The sequence below is a fragment of the Dromiciops gliroides genome, chromosome 1 (genome assembly GCF_019393635.1).
Source record: "Dromiciops gliroides isolate mDroGli1 chromosome 1, mDroGli1.pri, whole genome shotgun sequence".
NCBI lineage: Eukaryota > Metazoa > Chordata > Mammalia > Microbiotheria > Microbiotheriidae > Dromiciops > Dromiciops gliroides.
This window is the reverse complement of record NC_057861.1, coordinates 671,393,300-671,399,457: the sequence shown is the minus strand read 5'-3', so window position 1 is coordinate 671,399,457 and position 6,158 is coordinate 671,393,300. Positions and strand designations below refer to the sequence as shown.

Genomic DNA, 6,158 nt, shown 5'->3' with positions numbered 1-6,158 from the left:
AAAAATTATAATTTTAAAATTATAAAAAATATAATTCAGGATTGGAAATCAACCAAGGCAAAGGCTTTAAATTAATTAATAGGTTCATACTTATACACATGGGGTAGCTAGATGGTACAGTGGATAGAGTGTCAGGCCTGAAGTCAAGAAGATTCATCTTCCTGCGTTCAAATCTGGCCTCAGACACTTACTAGCTGAGTGACCCTGAGCAAGTCACTTAACCCTGTTTGCTTCAGTTGCTCATCTGTAAAAAGAGCTGGAGAAGGAAATAGCAAACCACTCTAGGATCTTTGCCAAACAACTGGTTCCCAGTGAGTCAGATGTGACTGAAAAAACCCAACTTAAACGTATCACAAATGTTTTCTTCCAAAAGAAGGGAGGAAGGCATTTGATATGGCAAACACCAAACATCACAAAAAAATGACCATAGCTTGATGACTAGTTCCTGATATTGGAGTTGTATTAGAATCAGCAGTCTGTGTAAAATTTATGGTAAAGGTAGAAATCAACATCAAATTAGAAGATATCACAAAGACAAGAAAGTATTTCATACAAGTTTAAAATGAAATATTCAAATGATGCTAAAAAGTTATAAAAATGAAAAAAGCTATTAAATCTTAATTCTTTTTTTTTTAAATAGGGGAGGTAGGAGAGAAGGCTGATTATGGCTACTAGAAAAATCTTGGTTATCAACACACCACACAAAAGTTTAACCAATATATAATGATTGTCACAGTGAGGAAGTCACAAGAACCTGGAAAGTGCCTAATCTAGTTTTCTTCTTGACTGGTAGTGATTTGACAAGAGATTGCAGCCAAGGGCAATACTATACTGTTTTAACATACCTAAACTTTTGCAAAACTAAGTTACAGAAATTTATTGCAGAAGACTATGAATATGATTGTCTTATAAAGCAACCCCAAAAAGCAATTAAAACAAAAATGACCCGTATCATCACAAAAGAATCCATAGATGAAATTGGTATGACAACAAATAGACATAATGGCTGTAACAACCAAATTGCTCTTCTCCCTTTCTACCTAATACACTATCAGCTTATTTTTATTATCAGATCTTATCCTAAATTAAAGTGTCATCTTTATGTAGCTGATTCCCACTTGTACATATCCATTATAGACTGCTAAGGAAGCTTGAGTTGGCTTCCATTACTGGCATTTAAATACTGTCACAATTGGGCTGTACTCTGTCACATTACTCTCATTCATCTGCTTGGCACTACAGCCGTCCTGTGTCTCCCATACATAATATTCCAAATACCACAGACCATTTCCCATTCCTGAAATGCTCTCATTCCTTATTTCAAGTCCTCTTGGATCTCTGCAAGGCTGTGACAGATCCATAGCATTGCCCCATGCTCTGATCCCAGGACCAGTGATAGCTGTAACCGGAAGGAAGGGAAGAACTGAAATCTCAGGAGAAGCCCAAGGGTTTAAGCTTGGCTAGCTCACTGCCCTTCCACAATGGATTTCCCATCACAGGTCATTCATTGAAGCAAGAAAGCTGCATCCAGTCCCTGCCACTGCCTCTGTGCACAAGTGACTTCAACTTTGGAGACCACCAGGAAGAGAATGTTAAGTCTCTCTGAAGTTTGACTGAGGTGAAGAGATAATGGAGGACTGTTGGAATGGCTGTTGCCATTGTCTCCAACCCGGGTAAGATGTTCGGGGAAGGACTGACTGAAGCTGAACAATTCAGGGCCACCTGGGACCACAGAAGACAGAATGTAGCGATCTTTGCTTTGAATTACAATGGTGACACTCCTTTTCCCTCTCCTTCTAGGGAGAGCATGCATCAATTTCAAAGTTCCTCTGTTTCTGTATAGTCTATTTTGTACTAATCTTTATTTAGTTTCTGTTATGGGCCCCTGGGTACCTCAGAAGTTTTCTGGGGTAAATCAAAGAACTTTCTTGAGAAACTAAACCAAAGGACAGACACATCTAAAGAGATAAGTGGTACTGGAATGGGGACTGAGTTAGCTCCAGGACCACTACCCTTCATTCCAGTCTCCCCCACCCTGGGGAGATAAGATTAGGTGTGGCTGCTGCCTTTGTGGCATGAGGAGGACAGAGATGGCATCCAGAGTTGTCCCTCACCCAACTTCCCCCAGCCACCACCAGTGGGGGATGGTCCTTGTTATGGGGAGAATAGGTGGGGGGTTTGGAGTAGGGTTAGGGGTTTGGGGCAGAGGTTGGGGTCCTTAGGAATTCCTCTTTAAAGAATCACACCCTCTTGCACACAAATCCAATAGAATAAGATAATAGTTTATTTAGGGGCTAGGGAAGGGAAACCAAGAGAGAAATTGTGAGAAAATAGGTAGTTGTCTCCTCTCAGTGAGGATATAACAGTCAATCATACTCCTCCTGACCTGTTTGTAGGACAAAGGTCTCAGATTCCCCTCCTCCCTCTCAGGCTAACAAAATCACTTGGTCCGAGGAATCCTAGTCTCAATAAGGTCCACTCCTGAGTTATACCCATACAAGGAAGAGGGGTGGGAATGCTGTGTTCATATTAGCTAGTTTTGGGGCGTAGATTGTAACCCTTGAGTAATCGGACCAATGATGAAAAAGGGGAGGGTCCATTTGTGTTAGGGACTAGGGTATAAAACAGGGCCTGTGAGCTCCCTTTCTTTGCACTCACTAGCTGCACACTAGGGTGCCTCCTTTTCACTAGAAGAAATAAAAGAGCCTTTGTTATATCTGCTGAGTTCCTGAGAATTATTGAGAAGAGGATTGTTTTTCCCCTCATAGAAATCTTTGGACTTCTCATGGGGGAAAGGCATGGCACAGAAACATGCCTCTGAGATACCTATCTCCTCGAGCAGGAGACAAGCATATACTTTTATAGAGCACTGATGGGACTGATCATCTGACTTCAGATAGTTCCCTTATTGAGGGAGGACCATCCTCCACTGGTGGTGGCTGGGAGAGTTGGGTGAGGGATGGCTGCAGGATCTCTCAAGCCATCTCTCTGCTCCTCAGGTCACAAAGGCAGCAGCCACACCTGATCTTATCTCCCCAGGGGTGGGGGAGACTGCAATGAAGGGTGGTGGTCATGGAGCTAGCTCAGTCCCGATCCAGTGCCACTTATCTCTTTAGGTGTGTCTGTCCTTTGGTTTAGTTTCTCAAGGAGAAGGTTCTTTGATGTACCCCAGAAAACGTCTGGGGTGCTAGGCCCATAACACTCCTCCCCCAATAAGGGAACTTTCCACAGTGAGATGATCACCTCATGGGACCACCATCGGTCCTCTATAAGAGTATCTGCTTGTCTCCTGCTCCGGGAGATAGGTATCTCAGAGCCATGCTTCTGTGCCATGCCTTCTCCCCATGAGAAGTCTAAGGATTTCTCTCTTGCTTTTCCTTCCTTAGCCCCTAAATAAACTATTATTTCATTTTAATTGGATTTGTGTGCAAGAGGGTGTCATTCTTTAAAGAGGAATTCCTAAGAACCCCTACTCCAGCCCCCAACTATTTCCGCCATAACAGTCTCTAAAAGCCAAGATTAAGATAACACTGTGGTTAGCCTAATACACTAATAATCTTTGCATATTTCATTTGCTTATAGGAAGTTGACTGAGAGAAACAATGGAGGGTTACACACGAGATTATTTTTCTAATTGACTCGATTTATCATCTGTGAGATCAAGAGAAATCCTAGAAAGTTTTTCTTGATATGTATTATTTAGGCTTCCCCAAAGGAGAGATAAGATTCAATGAATTGGGACTAAAAAGAGCCTTTGACACTGAATGAGTGCAGTCGGGAAGTAGAAATCCTCCGGTGGAGCCAGTGGCCTGAGGCAATTCTTTGCCTCTTTGTTCTCTTCAGAAATTGTTAAAAGGATTACATTCTTCCCCTTTCCCTCTCTTTGGGGAGGAGTGGAAGTTAATGCCTAAGAGAATAGTCACTTTCCCCAGAAAACAAAGTAGAGGAAGTAGGTAGTGCTTTTCTACTCAAACAACTCCATACTCCTCAAGCCCCAACTGCAGTTTACGTGTGTGTCCCTTGAAATCTATTCTAGAATTCCAGCTTAAGAACTCTCACCTTGAGGGGGCAGTTAGATGGTACAGTGGATAAAAGCACTGGCCCTGGATTCAGGAGGACCTGAGTTCAAATCCAGCCTCAGACACTTGACACCAGCTGTGCGACCCTGGGAAAATCACTTAACCCTCATTGCCCAGCCAAAAAGAAAGAAAGAAAGAAAGAAAGAAAGAAAAAGAACTCCCACCTCAGAGATAAAAATAATTTAGTAGACACATTACATGTCAAGCACTGTGGATACAAAGACAAGGAAAATAGTCTCTGCCCTCAAGGAGCTTACATTCTACATGAGGAAAGTGATTCCTAAAGGGAAACTGGAAATTGGAAGTAGATTGCATGGTTGGTTGTTGGTGTCATGGGGTGCAGAGCACCCCAGAAGTTCTCTGGAGCACATTAAGGAAGCTTCTCCTTGAGAAACTAAACCAGAGGACAGATAAACTGAACCAAATCGGACTGAGCTAGCTTCGGAATCCTACCCTTCATTCTAGTCTCCCTTACCCTGGGGAGATAAATTTGGGTGTGGCTTCGGCCTTTGCGTTCTGAAGAGGGATCTGTAGCCACCCCTCACCCAATTCCCCCAGCTACCACCAGTGGGGGATGGTCCACCTTCACTAAAGGAACTTTCCACAGGCAGATGGTCCACCCCCATCAGGCCACTACTTTCCAGTCTCCTGTTTGAGGAGATTTGGTACCTCTGAGCCATGTGCTTTATGCCAATCTCCCCATGAAAGTCTAAGGATTTCTTTCATGGTTTCCCTCCCCCCCCCTTCCCTTCCCTTGCTCCTAAATAAACTACCACCTTATTCTAACTACTTTTGTGTGCGAGAGGGTGTAATTCTTTAAAGAGGAATTCCCAAGAACCCCAACCCGTACCCCATTTCCCACCATTACATCGGCTGGAAAGTGACCTCGCTGTTAAAAAGAAGCAGAAAACTCATTTGTCAGAGCTCTTCCTGGTTTCTGGGATAGAGGTACTAGCAGAAAGGAAAGCACTAGTAGCTGGACTGGGGGGTGGGAGGTGGGGGGGTGGGGTTGGAAGGACTTCCTGCAGAAGTGCATTTTCCAGAAAAGCCAGAGACAGAGGTATTCCAGCTGCATGAGGCTAATTGCAAGGGTGGAAAAGGTGAGCAGTCTGCCACCCATTCCAAAGCACTTAACAACTAATGCTCTCTCAATGAATATTTATGAAGTTTTATTTATGTGGTAATCATTACTCCCCCAACCCCCGCGTAAAATGTGGACCTAAAACCAAAAGTAAAATTCAGGCATATTCTAGCGAGATTTATTGCAGCATTAGATACTGTAGAGATAAGTTTTACAGCTAACTGAATCTCAATTCGATATTTACCGGGCGACTGTTGCTCTCAGCACCTTTGATTGCATTCTGGATGTCCGCAAGCCTGTGACCTGTAAGTTTTCTGCTGATAGTGGCTACACTGGCATCCAGGTGAAGGACCTTAGCAGCACTTCTATTTGAGGCTGCATCACTCCTGTTTATAAGGTGGAAAAAACAAGAACAAAAACTGTGTTTTATACTGTGGACTTATTAGGGAGATCTCTTGATCTTCAAGTGTTCTTCAAAATTTATCAGAGCAGATCCAACAAACATGAAAACAACTAGGTCCAAAAAAGACGTGGTGGCGGTATTCGGTCCATTCAGTACTGTCCCTCTCTTCGCGACCCCATTTGGGGTTTTCTTGGCAAAGGACGCTGGAGTGTTTGGCCATTACCTTCTCCAGCTCGTTTTACAGATGGCCAAAAATCATACACATAGGATGATACATTGGAGATAAGCAATTGGAGAAAGCACTAGCATTGTTTTCAGAGTGTCGGCAATACGAAGTTTTGTGGAAGTTAAAAAAGACAACTAATTAGACTTTTTTCTTTTATTTATCTTTTTTTTTTACAGTTTTGATACGAAACTTTAGAAGTGTATAAGCAGCTTTTAGCACACAAGCAAAAAGTTGTACAATCAACCAAGCTTACTACGAAAATTTCTGCTACTCAGGAAGAGGATTTCCCAAAAGAAGGGGGAGGCGTCGGTGGTTACAGTAACAAAAACAACAGTAAGTGACGTTTGAGTCCCCGCCAGTGGCGGGTGT

General features: G+C 42.9%; 1 protein-coding gene across 1 annotated transcript in view; it reads left to right on the top strand.

Annotated features, from left to right (window-relative positions):
* Positions 1 to 1,529: 1,529 nt before the first annotated feature.
* Positions 1,530 to 6,158, top strand: part of LOC122736425 (zinc finger protein 420-like) — a 28,694-nt gene continuing 24,065 nt past the window's right edge. Inside the window, exons 1-2 of the mRNA XM_043978629.1 lie at positions 1,530 to 1,673; positions 5,966 to 6,122. The gene's annotated coding sequence lies outside the window, so the exon portion shown is untranslated. The remainder of the gene's footprint in view (positions 1,674 to 5,965; positions 6,123 to 6,158) is intronic.